Source organism: Ammospiza caudacuta, chromosome 7, assembly GCF_027887145.1.
Source record: "Ammospiza caudacuta isolate bAmmCau1 chromosome 7, bAmmCau1.pri, whole genome shotgun sequence".
NCBI lineage: Eukaryota > Metazoa > Chordata > Aves > Passeriformes > Passerellidae > Ammospiza > Ammospiza caudacuta.
The window spans coordinates 36,159,570-36,178,481 of record NC_080599.1 but is presented as its reverse complement, the minus strand read 5'-3'; positions in this window follow the sequence as shown (position 1 = coordinate 36,178,481).

Below are 18,912 nucleotides of genomic sequence, written 5' to 3'. Positions count from 1 at the left end.
CAATGTGTGTGTTTAAGTATGAATAGTCCATACCCAAATAGTATTTTTCATTCAGATGAAATAGTATTTTGAATTTAACAAATTCCATGATCACGAGCCCCTGCTATGATATTTAAATGTAGTTTTAATCTAAATATATTCAACCTGCTATTTTCAAACCCAAATTCCTAACTATGTTTATTTTAATTTAACTACATTGAACCAAATATGGCATAATTTCAAGATTTAAATTTTAGTGTTCATCAAATTTCCAGTTATAAAAGTCATTTTTCTTATTCAGTACTGAATCTGTGTTTGAGCCAAGCAGCTGCATATGAGGGCTGCCAGAGTTGTTCTTCATACACTTTTCAGTTAGCTGACTTTAAATTACTTTAGGTGCAGAAAAAGCCATTTTATTGCTTTAAAAGGAGAGGTCAGTATAGTGTCAGCCAACAGACAGAAACCTCATGTATGAAATTGTTTTTGATGCTTTACATTTTTAATTTTAATGGTTTTCTAGCAATGGTGGCAGTAAGAATAAAGGATGTATGGACAGAACACGCTGATTTCTGCCTATTTGGATCTTCAATTTTCCAAATTCCTTTCAAATCCACTACCTAGAGATACATTGCTGAATGGGAGCTGGATGGCTCTCTGGAGTCAATAAGGACCAATCACTATATCTATTTGGCAATATTCAACTGGGGATCTGTTTATTAAGTCTATGCACTAAGATGATAGTCTTTCTGTAAAAAACGTAACCCCAAAAAATCTGTAAATAATTTAAGTAATCTTAACTATGGACTTGCCTGCTATAACAGTAGCAACGACATAGAACAATTTTTTTCCTTTAAGCATTAATATTCGGACTGCAATTCAGAAATTCATTTCTATGACACTGAGGAAAGTGACTACAGTAGATGGTTGGTGAATTTTAAATTTAATAGGCCTCAGTTTTTTACTAGAGGAGCACTAAATGCCTAACAACAAAATTCACAATGAATTACTTCAGAAGTTTCTTGCCTAGATTAAAAATAAATTTTAGAAAACATATGTTTTCTAAAAAAATATAATATAATGTAATAATATGTAAGAATAATGTAAATAATATAATATCTAAAAAAGATTAATATAATTGTGAAACAGCAATGAAAAAGGACATCAGTGTACTTCTTGAATTCTTGCAATACTCTTAGTTAAAAGTACATATTCAGTTACCTTTAAACAATTCTTATTTTCCATAACAGGGTCAGAATGTCCTACTTATTAATTATATTAAAAATCCCTTAGTTATCTCTTACTCAATTATCTGAACAGTCTCCATGTCCAGCATGACATTTAGATAATGAACATAGCATTTCAATGGTATCACACATATCCACATGGATTTATTTAGCACATGCTTAAATCTCTAATTTTCAGGGGCTCTTAGAACCTTAAAATCAACGAGACCGATGTGTTATCAATTTCACTTCAATCAGAAGTATAAGAAAGCTTTGAAAGGGTAAAACTTAAAATTAAATTCTCGTAACCAGTTTGTCAATCAGCAGATATTGTATTAAAGTATATGGCTTGAGATACAAAGTACTTTTCTTTTTAAAAAAGAAAGGAGTTTAAAATATGGGAATATTTTTACTGTTACTATTATTATTAGACAGGGATTTATGCCATTAATAAATGTGTTATTAATGGTTGTGTTAGAAGATTTATTTTCTATTTGGAGGCAATGACAACCAGATTATTAACAAAACATGGCATACCTATTTTCGCATTAAAGTTGTGTGAATTTTTTATCATGTTTCTGTTTCATCTAGAAGACCCCAATATATAACCTATGAAAACTTTACCAAGAATTTTTTTTTCTTCTATTACATTTGTTGAGGACAAGAAACAATGAAACAAGAAACATGGAATTTCTCTCATCAGCAAAATGGTGAATTTTGTTCATTATGTTTGGGGATTTTTTTAGCTTAAAGAGAGTTATTTATGCCAATAATCGGCTAAAGTGAAGGAAATCTATTTGTGGTGATTTGCATACATAGCAGCAGAATTGCTTTTTCCAGAAAGAAACATTTTCATCTCCCCTGCCAAATGAAGAGTTTTGTTTAATGTTAGTGAAATACTTCTGCTTTAAGAAAAACTCCATGTAAATTTTATATTTATATTTTCTGGATTAAACATTCACTTTTTATGTTTGCATAGTGCTTTTAAGCCCTTTCTACAGTCACCTAGGATTGATATCAGCCTTAGGAATTGGATATATAATTATTAGGTACCTAAAATAGGAGACATGACAGCAATGATCAATAGCAAAATTTACATTAGAACACTAATTAATGATAAGAATAAAAAATAAGGAAACTCATATAAAAACACATTTAACACGTTTTATTTTCCATCACACACGCCCACTGCTAAACCAAAGAAACGATAAATAGAAATCTGATTTTAGAGAAGAATATAGTGATGAAAATAATTATTCTTAAACTTTACAGTTTAGGAAGGCATAGAAACATCATGTCTTCCATAGAAATAATGTAGTCTAGATTTATACATGAAGATCTGTAGACTTATACGTTTAATTCATTAATTCATTTTTCTTGAAACACATTTATGAAAACATTTTGTAGAGAAGTATAACTCTAGGTTTGTGAATGCCTTAAATTTAATTTTAAGAAAAAAGTATTTCATATCAGCAAGTCCAATTGTATATAACCCAGGGTGTGATCTCTTACAAAGTCAATATTTTTTCTGCATTTTCCTCTACTCCTCATTATAAAGGTCATTTTCCAAACTGCACGAATCATAGGTCATAATCTGAGACTTGACTTCCATGTCTTTGGAATTAAAGAATTGTCTGCCATTGCCACCATGACAGACTGAATATTGCCCTATTTACAGAGCAAAGAGCCCTAAATCCTTGAACCATAAGATAGAAAGGAAACAGAATGAAAATGTGGTTGGTGGAGGTATTACTTATCCTAAGGAGGCAATACCATTTCAGAACATACTCAAAGCATGGCAACTCCAAGTTTTATTTATCTGTCTTACATAATTAAGTGTATTAAGCAGGTTTTTTTTTATGAACATGAGTAAGAAGATGATGAGTGATAATAATTGAGGTCATAAAAGGTTTTCCATATCACCACTGACTCCTTACAGCTTAGACAAGTGTAACACTCAAACTTGCTACACGAAATTGTTTGACCAGTGATACTAATTTGTCTTGAGGAGCATGTTCAGATTATTTATGATTATTTGCTATACCTCAACTGTGGAATGTTATAGCAGTTTTTCTGTTTGCAGTCTTAATTAGTATGAGTTTCCCCAACAAATCAAAATCAAAGATGCCTGGTCTTCATTCCTGTCTTTTCCATGTCTAGTGGTAGCTGCTAACAACAACTGATGCTCAGCTCCATTTTCCCCCAAATCCCAAACTGTAAATGTGAGAAGTGTCTGTAACTTCTTAATTTATTTTTGCTGCCTCATAAAAGAAGAGTTTCTCCCCAAAACACTAAGGCTCCTTATCATCCCTTTGAGTTTAATCTGTTATTTTCTAAACTGTGACAATTGGCTTTTAAAAGAAGTGGTTTTGAGCTACTTTGAAATGATTCATGAGGGTCTTTATTAAAAGTGAAAAATTTAGTTTGCTTTTGAAATTCTCTTCATACAGGAAGTCATAGGTATAGGTATACCCACACTTGTGAGAAAAAAATGAACTTTGCAATTTCATGTGAGACACATCAAAAAATATTGTTGGACTTAAAGCAGAGTGATTTATGTAAGGACCTGGCTGCACATCATCTAATCCTCTTTAATGTTTATTTTCAATTACTTCTTAGCAAGTATAATTTTGATTAACAATTTATTTGCTATAAAAGTTCTTCGAGACTGATTTCTACAAAAAGAGATCTTTGAGGACCAAAATTATCATGGATTCCTTTGTATGAAGGATATGATTACCATTTCCCCTTTATAGCTGTCTTCCTTATTTCACTTACAGACACCATCCAAGGGAAAAGCATGTAATGGATAAAAGCATTGATTGCAATTTGACTTCCCAATTAATTTTCAGATGATGATGAATATTGCCTTGAACCCATTCCCATTCTTTCCTGTGGAATGGATACAAATGTTGATTGGCATGGAATTTTGGTTGCAAGAAACACTGGAAGATTTGGGAGGGCAGCATTAAACTACCAGGGTTTCTATTTTTCTTTTTTTTTTTCTTTGTTTTTTTTTAATATAACTAGAAAGATAAGTGAGGCTGCTTTATCTGCAAATTCATGAGGCCTCAGTCAACTTTGAAAAAGTTGTGGATTAAGATGAAAAGAATTATGAAAATTGGAAAGTAGTAGCACAGCAAGAACGGAAATAGAGCGCTAGTGAACTTGCTACTTCTGTGTAGGATTCATAGTAACTTCTCTCTTCTCAGCTCTTCTCTCCTCAGGAGTTCATTTCTTCTCTAAGGAAAAAACCAGCTTTTGAAGTGAAGTATCATTTTCACTTTATGGCTGCCAACTGGTGTATTGATGCTAAAGTAAGAGCCAGCTTGTTCCCCTGAGATGGAACCATCTTAAAGCCCAGTATGCTGAATATTTATTACAGGCCTAAATTATTTTAGGGAAAGGCTTCACATCCACTCTTTATGCTAATGCTCGTTTAGGAATACTGATAATCTACAGCAGAGTACAAATTCCATCATGATAATTTATTTTAATCCCCATGCCACCCATTTTTGGAAATTTTTTCTCAGCAGCTTTCTTGTCTGGAAATGAGCAGCACTGAGGTCAGTAATTGCTGGAGTAACAGCAGGCTCCTGAATCTTAAGCTACTGAATGAAGGGTTTGCACCAAGGAGGAAACACATCATGAGAAAAATTAAATTTGAAGAAGTCTATTTTTTTCTTTTTTAAGGGAAGCCAGTAAAATTTAAGATGGTTTGTCTATAGAGTATTTCTGGAACATCAGTTTGGTGTCTCAGCTTCAGACCACTGAACTGTGAATGGGGAGGTGTGGAAAAATCAAGTCTACTAAGGAAGAAGGCTTTCTTTACCCTCTCTCATTTGTGTTACAAATCTATTTACAGTAGATATCAGTGAGAAATTGAAGGGATGGAGTCATTGGATTCCATTTCTAAGTTACTCATGGTGAAGAGTTTGTACCTACTGGTACCTGGTTAAAGTAATATAACCTAATTGAATCACATTAATCCTCATTATGTCTATTAGAATAGAATGAAATTTTCTATAGCATAGATTAAGTTTTTGTTCCTTATTTATGCAAATTAAATTTAATTAACTTGTTATTTAAAAAAAATCACTGAAGAGAATTTAAATACTTCATTTATATAGGTCTGGAACACTGAAAATTCTGGTCATAAATTAATACTGATTGTACACATGCTCTTATTTCTATTGCGACTTCTATTTTCATAATACCACTGCATCTAAAATAAGACTGTACCAAACAATATTCTGTTTTGTTGTCATTGTGCCTTGAATTTCTAGAAATGAAATATTCCTAATTATGGGATGTGATTCTTTGACAACGCCTCAGATTTTAGTAGGATTTTTGATTTTTATTTCAGATAACCAAGTCCTAAAATACTTGACCTTAAAGAAATACTGTAATAGGTAATTAACAGATCTTAAGGAATATGGCTTAAATATGAAATAGAGCAATCACTTTGCATTTGCTTCCCTAATAATAAATGGTCTGATTAGAGTGAACAGTAAATAGCAACAGTGAATTGAAAGCAAATATCAGCTCTGGAGACTGATTTAAATATCAAGCCAAGGTGCCTATAATTTCTGAAAGGTGTGATTGTACCATATTATGATGTATTATTTACCTTCTCTCTATATTTTATGCATCAAATATGTACTATAATCTATATATATAATACATATAAAATATGCATTTTTGTGATTACATTCTAAAGTTTGAATTATAGATTCAGGCCTCATACTGAGGTTCCTTTGGGGAGAGAGACTGTCAGTATTTTTATGTTATCTTAATTTTTAATGAAAAATCTTACTGGTTGTTAGTTCAGACTCTTGTTCAAGAATAGGTTCTAATGCCTGTCTAGTGTTTATAGGTCATGAGTCAGTGGCCACCTTTCAGGACTGATCCTGATGCAAAAAAAACCTCCACCACTAATTACCAGCAGCTCCTTTTGCTATGCTGCCAGTTAATTTTCCCACAGACATTCTCAAGTAAAATAATTAACTGTATTGCTCTGACACAGTTCAAATTATCACTATTTTTTTTAAGCCCTCAACCTATAGGAGAAACTATTCACAAGGTTGAAAATGCTTGAGAAGTCATTGATTCAGTGTCTTTAATTTTTTTAAAACCACTAGAGTTTAGTGGATAGTGTGGATATAAAATCAAGTTATCTGAGATGAAAAAAAAAAAACCAAAAAACATTCAGCATTTAAAATGTTAAGGTAAAAGACAGAAGATATTGGTACTTATTATTTTTGGATAAGATATGATTTCAAAGGAAACATCAAAATACCTCTATAGGCTAGCATGCTAAGGGAAGGAGACGGCTGCTCTTGATTTCTAATGCCTGAAGTCAAGTCAGGAATACCAGCTGTGATAAATTGTAAAACAAGTGTGTATAGTTTGACAAGCCAGTAAGGATTTGGTTTCTGGAGTGTTTTAAATCTTTTGTTCTTTAGTTCTGTACCTCAGAATCTCAAAGTTAGCTAAACAGAGCCCAAGATCAGGCATGGGGATTGCAGCAACGCTGTAGCTCGTACTCCACATTGTGTGCACGTTACTCTCATCCTAAATCTTTAGCTGCTGCAGTTAAGAAGAAACTCTTGAGCACTCTAATCCTAATTAGGGAGGAGGAATATGAATGGAACTCAGCAGTAACACTGTATTACCAGTAATTAAAACACTCTTTCCTCTCAAAAATGTTTTTAATATCTACAGATAGATTACAATAATTACAGTCTATTAGTATTCTTTTATTATTTAAATCTTGCACTGTGATAAAAGAATAGGGTCATTAAATATAATTATGAAGAATTTAGATAAAGAAATTATTTAGAAGATATGTGTTTCTGAGAACAAAACCAGTAATTTATCTGAGTATAGTACACACAAAAAGAAAGCATTTGTGTTATTGCTATATTTACTCTTCTACTACCTCAATACTGCCAGTATTATTTTTTAATTCTGTTCTGTGATGTAATGGTACCATTTGCTTTTGAAAGGATGATGTATTAAGAAAGAAGGCTTCTAAAAGTATTAAACTCAAGTTTTCAAAACATATATATGTATACATACATGCGTACATACATAGTTTCACTTAAAAAAATATCTTCTTGTGAGAGACCTAGAGAACCATCCATGGCCTATTGTTTGCTTAGCCACATCTGTGTCCAGGCACTCAGCACATCTCCCCAAATCTGTAGGGCCACAGCTGACAGCAGTAAAAGTTCTGGGAGACTGGGGAAAGAGAATGTGACACCTGTGCAGGAACTTGGTGCCCCACACGTCACTTCTGGGAAAAATCACAGTGCCAAGGTTCAGCTACTGAAAAGGAACTGAGAGGAAGCTCTCGCACAGCGTTCATGGGCTATTGTAGGCACTCAGGATATGGCAAAACCTGGAAGTGACTTTCAGCATTGACATGTAGAGAGGATTCCTCATTTTAGTAGCAGGGTTTTGCTGCTGAATCTTGGCATAATTTTTTAATAATTTCCATGAACTCCCTCACATATGTGCTTTTGAAAATGCACATAGTTTGATAGGAAATGTAAAGTCATCTGATATTAGTCAGCTATGATTGCACACTGTTATTTTTGCAACATTAGGTTTAAAAAAAGATCCATATCTTAAGGTGGTTTAAGACTAAAACTCTTAGGCTAAACTCTCGACTTTATAAGAGAGTAACAGATAACATAGTAATGTTTTAATAGTATCAGAATTTGACTCAAGTTTGAGAAGATGCTCAAGTTCTCTGTATTTTGTATATAAAAATATGAAGGATCCCCAGACTAAAATCCAAGAAATTAAGGAGCTTCTGGAAGATGGAAATAATTCATTCCCTTCTCCCCCCTATTGCTTTAACATTAGTGCTGAAGCTCTGTTTGATGCAAAAAAAATTAAAAATTAATGCAGCTTCTGTTTGGTGTTCACTTCACCCACTTATATATTTATTATCATTTCTTGTGAGGTGCAAACCATAGAATATTTTCAAAGGCCATTGTTTAATGACAGCATGCATCCATGGCTCTGGTGGAACATTTATGATGTTTTATATATTATTATTATAATAGTTAAAAAAACCTTAAAAAATCTTTTTGAAAAGACTGAAATACCTTCATGAAATTATTTATTATAGACTCAGGTCTGTACCTTTTCATGCTCTAAGTAAGCATCTTAGTAAGAGGAAGACTACAATAGACTGAGGGATGCACTGAGCAGTCCTGGCCACATATGCCCTCCTCCCTGTGCTGAATTTACTTTCTATTCAAAAAATTTTCAATTATTCAGGGACATTTACATCTTTACCTCTGTAAGACATCGGGGGACTTGCGCGGACATAAAGGAAATATAAAACTTTCCATTGTGGGGTTTGGAGGAAATTCCTGGGGCTGAGCTCAGTGTAAAGGTGGTTTATTATGGGAACTGGTATAAGCAAAGCTTGTCACCACTGATTTGAATAGCTGATGTAAGGTAGAATCCATTTGCCTTCCCTAGATGGGCACTTCTGCTGCAATCAGCAGGAATTATTTATGTGCTTATTCTTACATTTAGATTTGCAGTGCTCAAATCCATGCATGTAAGCACATTTGGAAACTCCTTGTGGCAATGCAACATTTTGCCTCCTTTCTTTCAGTGTTGTTTTGGTTATGTTGCTTTGATTGCTTTCTTAAAGATCAGTCATTCTTAATCAACTGTATTTATATGATTATTTAAATGATACATAGTTATGCAATTAGTAAAAGTGTTTAGTCATCATCTGTTTTGAACATTGAATTACGAGTTTAAAATTGAACTTGTTTATCTTAGGGATATTTAAATGTCTTTCTCAGGTTTGTGGCTCCCATTTTTTCTGTTTCTACTAAACCATGAAAAAATGACAAAAATGAATATACTTCTTCAGGGCATTTTGATGAAAATAAATCTACAAACATAGTCAACAAAATTACAGAATAGGGCTGGACTACAATGCTCAGATGTATATTTTATTTCCCACCCAGACACTGTGACTGAAAATCATGGTGAAAAACTCCTGCCAAATTGATTTTTGTCTCAGAACTGCACAGAATACCCTTGTAATGAATCAAAAATTAAAGTCTAAATATTTTGATGAGGATAGTTTCATTACATTAAGCACAGCTTAACTTATCCTTCTCAGTGTAAATGAGACTAGGATAAAATAAGATGAACCCACTCTATTTCCACTGTTTATTACAGTCTTGAATCTGATAAAATGCTTAGCATTGATCACTGGGGATGTGGAAAAGCACACAAAGGAATAGAGGCAGTAGATGCTAAATGATTGGAATTTTTTTCTGTAAATGTATTACATTTCCGAGGTTAAGTGGGTAAGGGAAAAAAAAGGCTCTGAATATTCACCTTTGAGAGTAGATAACAAATTTGGTTTTCAATGCAATCATGCCCAGAAATCATTCTGTTTTCACAGCTGCATGCCACTGCACACCATTTTAAACTTTGCATTTTGGCACCAGGACCAGGAAGGAATAAAAGGTTAAAATGTGTGGAACAAAGATATTATTTCACGTTCTTGCCAATATTAGAATTGAAAGACGCCTCACAGAGGCTGGGCTGTGAATTTAATTAAGCATCTTTTAAAAGGGGATCATAAAATAGAAGAATTTTCTTTCTACTCCTGTGACAACTTCTTGGAGTACAGTCATTAAGTATGGGCTGGGAGAGGAGGGAAGATAAGAGTGAGCAGAGAGAGGTGTAGTTCCACTCCTAAGGCTCGCTGACCACATCGTCCAACCAAGGAAAAGGTAGAGAAAAAGTAATTTATTGGCTGTATAACACAGCTACAAACCACTGTTTCTGATAACTCAGATGTAGATTCACAAGAATAATTTCCAAAACTCTTCTTGAGACTGCCTCTGCAATGGGTCCAAGTCCTTCTGCTTTATGACTGGGAAGAAAGTCCAAGTCTAGCCCAATGTGACCACTCATAAATAATTAAAAATCTCACAGTGAAGAAGTCACTACTGTTTCTGATTTGATCACAGAACCACCGAATGTTCTGAGTTGGAAGGACTCCACAAGGATCAACAAGTTCAGCTCCTGAGTGAATGGCCCATACAGGATGGAGCCCACAGCCTCAGCGTGGGTTCAGTCTCACCAGCTGAGCTCATCTCAAGGTCAGTCTCATGAAGATTAGCACACAAACACAAGATAAGAATGACTGTCTTTACTGCTGTTCAGAAGTCCAGCTGACAAAAGAATTGCTTCTTTTTTATTTCCCACAGTATTTTCTGAGTCAACTTGACCATTTCCCCTTTTGATAGGAAAGTAATTCTGTAAAGTGAAGTCACTGAACCAGAAAACATACATTTGGTCTCTCTGATTTCTAACATTCACGACCAATTGAATGCTTATAGGAGTTAGTGAAAAATAATCCCATTTGATTCACTTCTCATTTTAAGTTATTTACAATACAGAGTATGCTGACTAGCACTTTCCTGTGCTGTGCAAAAGTATTAGGCTTGACCCACAAAGAGATCTGTGAGAAAAAAAGCTGTAAAAATACTGGAGGTGTGTGCCTTTACTCCCTTCCTAAAGAACAATAAAGGATTTTGTTCACTCCAGGAATTTTATGACGTATATTCTTCTAATTCATTTTTTATTTGATTATAAACTAAGATTCTGAAAAAAGAATTTCCTGTATAAACTGCTTTCCTCACAAGACATTACATTTTTTGCAAATTTCATTGCAAAAATACTATTTGAAGAATGTTTTTCTGTGCTTATGCTAATTTGTTCAGAATACTGATATTTAAACTTTCTTCTGCATCACTTAAAATTTCTTATAAAATCAGATCTGATCTTCCTTTGTGTAGAAAACTAATGGACATGAAGTCAAATTCTGTGGCATCAGTCAGGGCCAGTCATCAGCTGGGAAAGGAATTTAGGCTTTGTTCTGATTCTGTTCTGGTTTACATAGATTTCTTTCGAGACTGAAAGAATTATTTCAAATAGAGCAGAACATGCATTGAGTCAGAGTAGAAGAAAACTAAGATCAAAACATGATAAATACCTGACAACATTAACATCAGAACACTGGCACAAAAATACAGGAATGTATGGAAATGTTTTACAGGAACTCTTAAAAGACAGAGACAGGAAGCCAAATCATCTCTGCATTAACTTTTATATTGTTGGAACCAGCCAGCTTTAGGAAATGATTTGGGATAAGAGCATATTTATATTCATTCCAGAAAAAAGTTTTCAAAATACCCACTTCTAAGTTCCTCCTTCCATTTCTGCTAAATGAGTTTCTTTTTTTCAGATACCCCACAGAAAACCAGAAAGCCTAATTGATCCCAATATTGTGCAATTTTTTTTCCTGACTTCTGTAGACTTACAGGGAGTGTAAGAAATTTTGAACTTAACCCACTGAATCTTTCAAAAAGGTGATTTTACTTAGGATAACCTTGCTGCAATTTTCTGATATACAGTCAGAGCTGGAGAGATTGCAGTTACAGACAAGATCATGAAGAATATTTTTAAATTCAATCATGTTATTCTGTATCTATTGATATATTCTCTGAGATCTATCATTCAATATCTTTCCTCAGAATTATTTTGATGATTTGTATGGGTAACTGTGTTTATCAACCTTGTTACCTTTTTAGCATATTTTCTCTAGAAATTCTAGAATTGAAACCTTTTATATCTTCAAAAGAAATCATTTTGGAAAATGGTTGTAAGGAGTTGGCAGTAATAAGTACAGTAAACCACAAATCAAAATATTAAAGCAACTAAGAATTAGAGTAATGAGAACTTGGAAAACCTGCCCGGAAAGCCAATATTTAACTTTCAGAACTTATAAAATCCAGTAGGAGCTTAAAGAGAATTCCATAGGATTTATTACTTTCTCCTTAATATTGTTTTTGTGTAGTTGTTTTTAAAAAGCAATATCAACAATCCACTGTTTCCTTTGCAATTGAAAATCATTTGCTGAATGACATCAATATACATCAGATGAAGATCTATCAGTTACCTTAAAGCAGCATAAACATTTAATCCTAGGTATTCTAGGTGAAAAGACATTTAAAAGGGTTTTTATTGTTGTTTTATATCTCAGATATTGATGGTCCAAACCACCACATGTTAAATTTTGTTCATATTTGCATTGCGAAGCTGAATCTTTTTCATTAACTCTGTACATTTGCATTATAAAGTGTAGCATAGATTTCAGAAAAAAAAAACAAAAACATTTTAATAGAAAAAAAGGATTCTTGTATTGGCAAAGGATACCTTTTTTTTTTTGGTTCCTGCCTGCTTCTTGGCATTAGTACATGGGGTGAAGTGGAAAATAATCTTGGGAAATCTTTTCTTGACTACGATAACAGTTAAGCTTCCAGAATTTTCTTCTCTCTATTAATGATATCCTATTCATCAATTGGATCTTTTTTATTTTCTTATTCTTATCATTCTCAGTCTAAACTAAATAGTGGGAAAACAAGTTTAGGTCAGGCAGAAATGGAAATTTTAAAAATCAAGATTAATTTAAGCAGAATCCAAAAATATTTCTGTAGGCTTGATGAAAACATAGTTTTTAAATTTAAAAAAACCCCAAATATTTAACTTCTAAAAAAATTCCTATTTATTTTCATATTCAACCATAATGGTACAGGCATGGTCCTTTTTTTTGCCAAAAAATATTTAAATTCCCTCTGCTGTAGAGTTTGTTGTTTTCCTTTTTCTTTCAGACCATTTTGAATCATGCTATAGTGAAATCACATATTTCCTATACATTCTTGTTTGCTGTTCTCTTTAAGAATAGGAACCTCTGTCTTCCTAAGGAATAATATAATTCCAAATATCATCTGCCTCCTGTCAGAAAGTATCTCCCCCGATGGTTAGACATTGTTACAATTATCCATTATGTTGGCATTTCAGTTCCTTTTGAACTGCATGATACATCCAGTCGCTACAACTGCTCCCAAATCATCAGACAGCTTCCTTGCTTAATGTGGTCCGTGGAGGGCAGGAATAAATTACCCTGGTTCAGGATCCTGAGTGTATCTGCACTGCAGGAGTGGCAGGTGGGGTTTGCACTGCTGCTCAGTCTTACACAGAAAAACATTCAAAAACTGCAGCACTGGAAATGATGGGGAGAAATTGTAAATACCTTTGTAGCAATGCTGGTGACAAAAAATAAAAAAACAAACCCAAAACCTGACATGCCATGGGAAAATATCCTTAAGGATTCTGGTGGTCCTAGCCTGCATGAGGGACTCAGTGCAGCTGGGTTGTGCCAGTTCTGTCTCCAATGGCCAAAACCACCACTCCCATTCTGGTTGGAGAAAAAACTTTCCTTTGCTCAGTGATATGTAGTTCTAGGAGATGTTAGTGTGCCTAAATCTAGTGTTAATAAACTCCAAAGGATGACCAAAGAAAACCTTTTGGGAGATGAAAAGTTGTCGGACAGTAATTCTAAGGAGAGCCAGAGAACATTAAAGCAGCCTCAAAATCCAGATCTTTAATAAAGAACTCCCCACAAACTCATGAGATTAAAACCTTTTGCATCCAAGCACCTGGGGAAGATGAATGAAGGTTCTGTCCAGGAGAAGCCAGACTACAGCTGAGATGTGGGAATTTTATCCTGTCTGTAAAAGAATCCAAGTCCTAGGCCTCACCCTGTTGACTGAATCCCACGGCTTCTATAATCAAAAAATAGTATTTTTACAGATAAAAGAAAGTTTGCATTTCCCTCCTTCCCATCCATCATGACTGAAGCACACTCTTTCCAATTTACTATGAAAAACCTCTATTAACATGTCTAAACTTCAAAAAAGTTATTGCAAACTAGTACCACATGTCATACAAATATTAAGTATTTAAGGAGAGAGAAAAATTCTGAGTGACTGAATTGCAAAGTTTGTTTAAACAAATTTTGTTACACTTTTGCTAAAATTCATGTTTGCTGATCCAAGCCCCAAACAAAATAATAAATTGATAATAAATTCAACTGTTATACTAAGTATAGGGTGTTCCTTACAGGCATTCAGAATATCAGTTAAATTTTAAAAATTTTACTTATTCTACCTTCAATTCCCACAGTACTCTGTCTTATCTCTTCACCCAACAGAAAAATGCACCTCATATAAGCTAGTTTGATCCTCCAGAGTACTTATGCCATGGTAGTTCAATCACAAAACTTATTTGAATTCTCCTGTAAAAGTTTCTGGTGTTGTATCAGACTTTGCCCTTAAAATTAATGAGCTAAGAATTTCCAAGAGACAACCTTGTAGAATATTATCATATCCTCTAATGACGTCTCCATGGCCTTCATGTGATCTCTTTCAATTAGCCAGTCTTTCTTCAATAAGATCAGTCTGATGGGAGTGGACAACATATTGAGGCAAAAGATTACAATGAGGGACAGTTCCTCAAAACTCTTGACTTTAACTCTGAATAACTTTGAGATCTTGTTAGGTAATTTTTCATCTAAGAGAAATATTTTATAACAATTGGATAAAATTGGGATTTTCAGTGGAAAGAGCATCTAATGACATTGAACCCAAACTTGTTTGCCTTTTTAATTGTGATTTAAATAAACTTTAAAAAAGTATAAATTATTATGAAAAATTGTGGCAGTACATTTGAAAGAATATAGTTTTAAGTATCTTCAGCACTGCATCCACTTTCTGTCTTGGAAGCACCTACTTTATACTATGATTTTTTCACCATATATGGAAATAAAAGACTTAGGTATATATTTGGGCTGTTTATTTGGAAATTATTTTTTAAAAATTTTCAGTCTTATACTGAAGAACTGAAGTGGTCACCAGCCTTTTATTTATGGTAGCATCAATCTGATTTTGTAATCAAGAAGAGAGTCATACACTACATACAACACATCAAAATCTGCCTTTGTAAACAAATATTATTAAATATTAAGAGCTAGTAGAATTCTACATGGCATACAGCAATGTAGACAATTTAACCCATCAACAATGGGAATCATATGTATTGCATTCTAGACTTGAGCATTTTTCTTCTGGACTTTCTGAGTCACAGAGGAAAATTTAAAGATAACTTTGTCTTCAAAGTTTTCTTACATATCCCTAAGGCCCTGTTAATGTTTTGGGATTTTTTGGTTTGCATTCTTGCCTTTCTGCAGAGAATATGTTGTTTTGTTTTGTTTTTCTCAAATGAGGTTTTAAAAATCCATTTTATAGGATACATTATTTATCTAAAAAATAAAATAATCTGTTAAGCCCTCTGAATATATGTTCAGTAAATGTAATGAATAATTTGAAAATTATTTATGCCTTGATAAAAATGAAAAGCAGCAGTAAAAGGATAAGTAAAGTTGAAGTAATAGGGTTTTGGCTACATATATATATTTTAGCTATTTATTGAAGTAAATTCACGTATTTAAAAAAACAATCTACTGTGCCACAGAAGTAAGGCTGTTCCTGCAATGAAATTCTCTTTTTATTTTTGTTTTCTTCCTCTCACCTTTAGACAGTTCTAAGGGAAGTTGCCACAGATTTCTATGATATGTCTTGCTCTGTAATGTCTTAATTCAATGGATAACACATTAGCCAGTCTTCATTTTTACTGTGTGTGTACATCAACAACACTATATGGAAAATAAGTTTATGACTGTTCTGACTTTCACAGTATTATCAATGCCACTGGCTGCACAATCCGGTAGCTACTAGATGAGCCTTAAAATTACTGAGAAAAATAAAAATAGGCAGCAGTGGTGTCAACACATGGCAGTTTGTTATAGGAACACATTCTCTTCAGTGCTGTATCTAAATTCTTCAGATCAATATGTGATTTGTGGTTCTTCAAATACTCAATTATCTCAGGTTTTGAAGATCTTGCCTGAAGACAGTAGAAAGAGTATTGATTTGTCTTTAATGCAATACTTTTTGAAAGTGGTTCTTGAAACAATTTCAACTTCAAATGTCATGTTTTCCTATAATTATTTTCATCAAATAAGTATAGCATTTGATCGTTATAGGCATGGGTAATTTTGCCAGTTTTTACAGAAAACATTGCAGGATCCTTGAAGAAAATAGTTGTTTAATCCTTTCTATTTTCTTCCTTGCTTACAATGTAAGACAAATGGTAGTTATAGTACAGTGATCTAACACACCACTACATTTTGAACTTTTGTGTTGTATGTTAACTGCAGGAAAAATTGTGGTGATGAAACATTGCAGAGCACAGTCAACCGACAGAGGACACTGAAAACTGGACATTAGGTCATTGATAGTAGGTGTATATATATATGTCAGTGTTTATTGTTTCCTTTTTGAGAATGAGAAATAGTACAAATGCTGCAGTAAATGGAAGGATACATGCTGTGATAAATAGCCATGTTTCAGTACTGCTTATTTAATGACAACTGCAGCCAAAAATACTCTGAAAGGGTTTAAGATTATTTGGGAGATCAGTGATCAGAAGATGAAATCATACCTCATTATTCCTTTCTCCAAAAACAGCATGAGCAAACAAGACTGTAATTATGACCCCTTTAATTAAAACAATTCATCATACAATGGTATGTGTGTAGAAGTCTGCTGCTATTTTTTTAAAGATCTCCTCCCTTTAAATTCCTTGCTTTTATTCCTTGTTTGAAAAATCAGTGAAAGGTTTTAAAGAGCCAGGTCTGTGACACTGGAACAATGTTTTCTGCAGTGACCTGCTGCTCCCTAAGTGATCCATGTCTCACAAGTCTCATGCCTCACAGTGCATTATGTGAATTGCATGTAGGCAGGTTAAAGGCTTCCAAAATGGCTTGTCTATTAACAATCCAAATAACCCAAAGAATTTTTACAAATGGAAATAAGTTTCTCATATTTATTTTCAATTAAAATAAGCAGTTAGCAAAATACTATCTCTAAGAAAATCACATTCAGTGCTACATATTGCAACTAAAAGCTATCTAAATAATTTGGAATTCCTACCCCACTTATTTAATTTTTGCAATATAGCATGCAAGTGAACACTTGGCTGCATCATTCTTTGTGCTGAAGTTATAGCCACTTAGGCAAGTGGACATCACTAAAATGATGAAAAAAGATTAACCTTAATTAACACTGTAATTTATTTACTTTGGTTGAAACTTCCCTCAGCCTCTTTTTTTGGATGAAATTCAGTCTTCCTTCAGGTCTCAGAGGAAACATGGAAATTATAGCATTTTATTGGAGACATAGAAGGACACTTCCCTGCCTTGGGGAGGCAGCTGAAGTAGTGATGCAGGCAGAACAGCATAGCAGGGAAAGATTTCACCCATGACCTACTCAATTTTGGACTCTATTCAGGAAAACACTTAAGCACACATTTCCTGCTCCTTATTATGTCCTACTAGAACTTAAACACGTGCTTAAGTGTCATTTGGAGGAGGAATGCTTTCCTGAGCAAGCACAGGAGAGAAATGGGCTCCTGTCCCCCCACCCTGCTCCTTTGTACCTCCCAAGTGGTGCTGCTGCCAGGGCAGGGCAGGGATGGAGGGATGGAGGAGTTCTACACCTGCACCTGAGGGTCCCTGTGCCACACCAAATGCCAACTGCGCCTGCCCACGGTGCTGCTGCTTAATGGCTGTGCAGTCTACTCAGGCCTTGATGAGCTCAAAGAGAAAAGCTGTTGGGAGATTCTGCTTATTTTATATCAACAATTAACTTCCTTTGTTCTTGATCTATACAAATGAATTGAAACTTAAAAATTAAAGGTATCCTCATTTGGCACTAATGATTCAAAGTTCATCTGTGCTATTAGTTTATTTTCGTGTTGAACAGAGCTTAGTTGCAAACATACATCCACTTTTCTGTTCTTAAAATCTGAACTGAATACGTACAGAGCTACACTCTGTATATTCCACATTACTAAGCATTCCTGTTTTGATTGTTTGTATGCAAGGCTATGAAGCCAGAGAAGCTCCATTGCTGCTCTTTGCTGGAGGGCTAGTTCCACTGGAAATGCTAAAATGATTTCACTGCTTTATGTATAATTCATTGAAATGTCTTAATGGTCAAAGAGAAATGGGAAAATGGGCTGTGCAGTGTACGTATGCTAACTGTAAGGACATTACTTTCTTCCTTTGTCCAGTTTTGTCTCCAGAATTTTTTCTGCACGCACACAGATTGTTGTAGGAAGCAGCTTAATTTCTAAATCTGATTTCTTCTGCTCATAATAAAATCTTTATTAAATAAGCAGTGGAGTAAAGCTAAATTAATCATGAGCAGCTAGATCCACCAATGCACTTATGTGCAACAACTGTGAAAACGACAGCACATAACATTCAGGCATCTGCTCCCTGTAGCTGCTCTGTGCCCAGAACAAGGTGCCCAGGTTCCTGCTGCATTTTATGGAGGACCTTGGATGCTCAGGATTGGAGATCATAATGTGTCAAAGGCTGTGGAGAGGCAGAGCAGTTAGTGGTAAGTAAAAGCTGTGCACAGCAAAATGGATCTTAGCCTGGGCTCTCCTCTGAGATCAGGTTGATCCTAAAGGAATAACAGCTGATAAATGTGGCGTGGAGGGTGGAGCATGTTTGTAAACCTGCAAACACTCAGGGAATTCTCATGGAACCTGCTGGAGAGCCTTGTATGGCTCCTCTTTGTACAGAGTGTGTGGTTGGTAAACAAAAAGCCATCTTCTCCTGCTGAGGTGGGGGAGGCTGTGCAGAACAGTCTCTGTCTCTCAGAGCAGCACGGGCAGCCCGGTC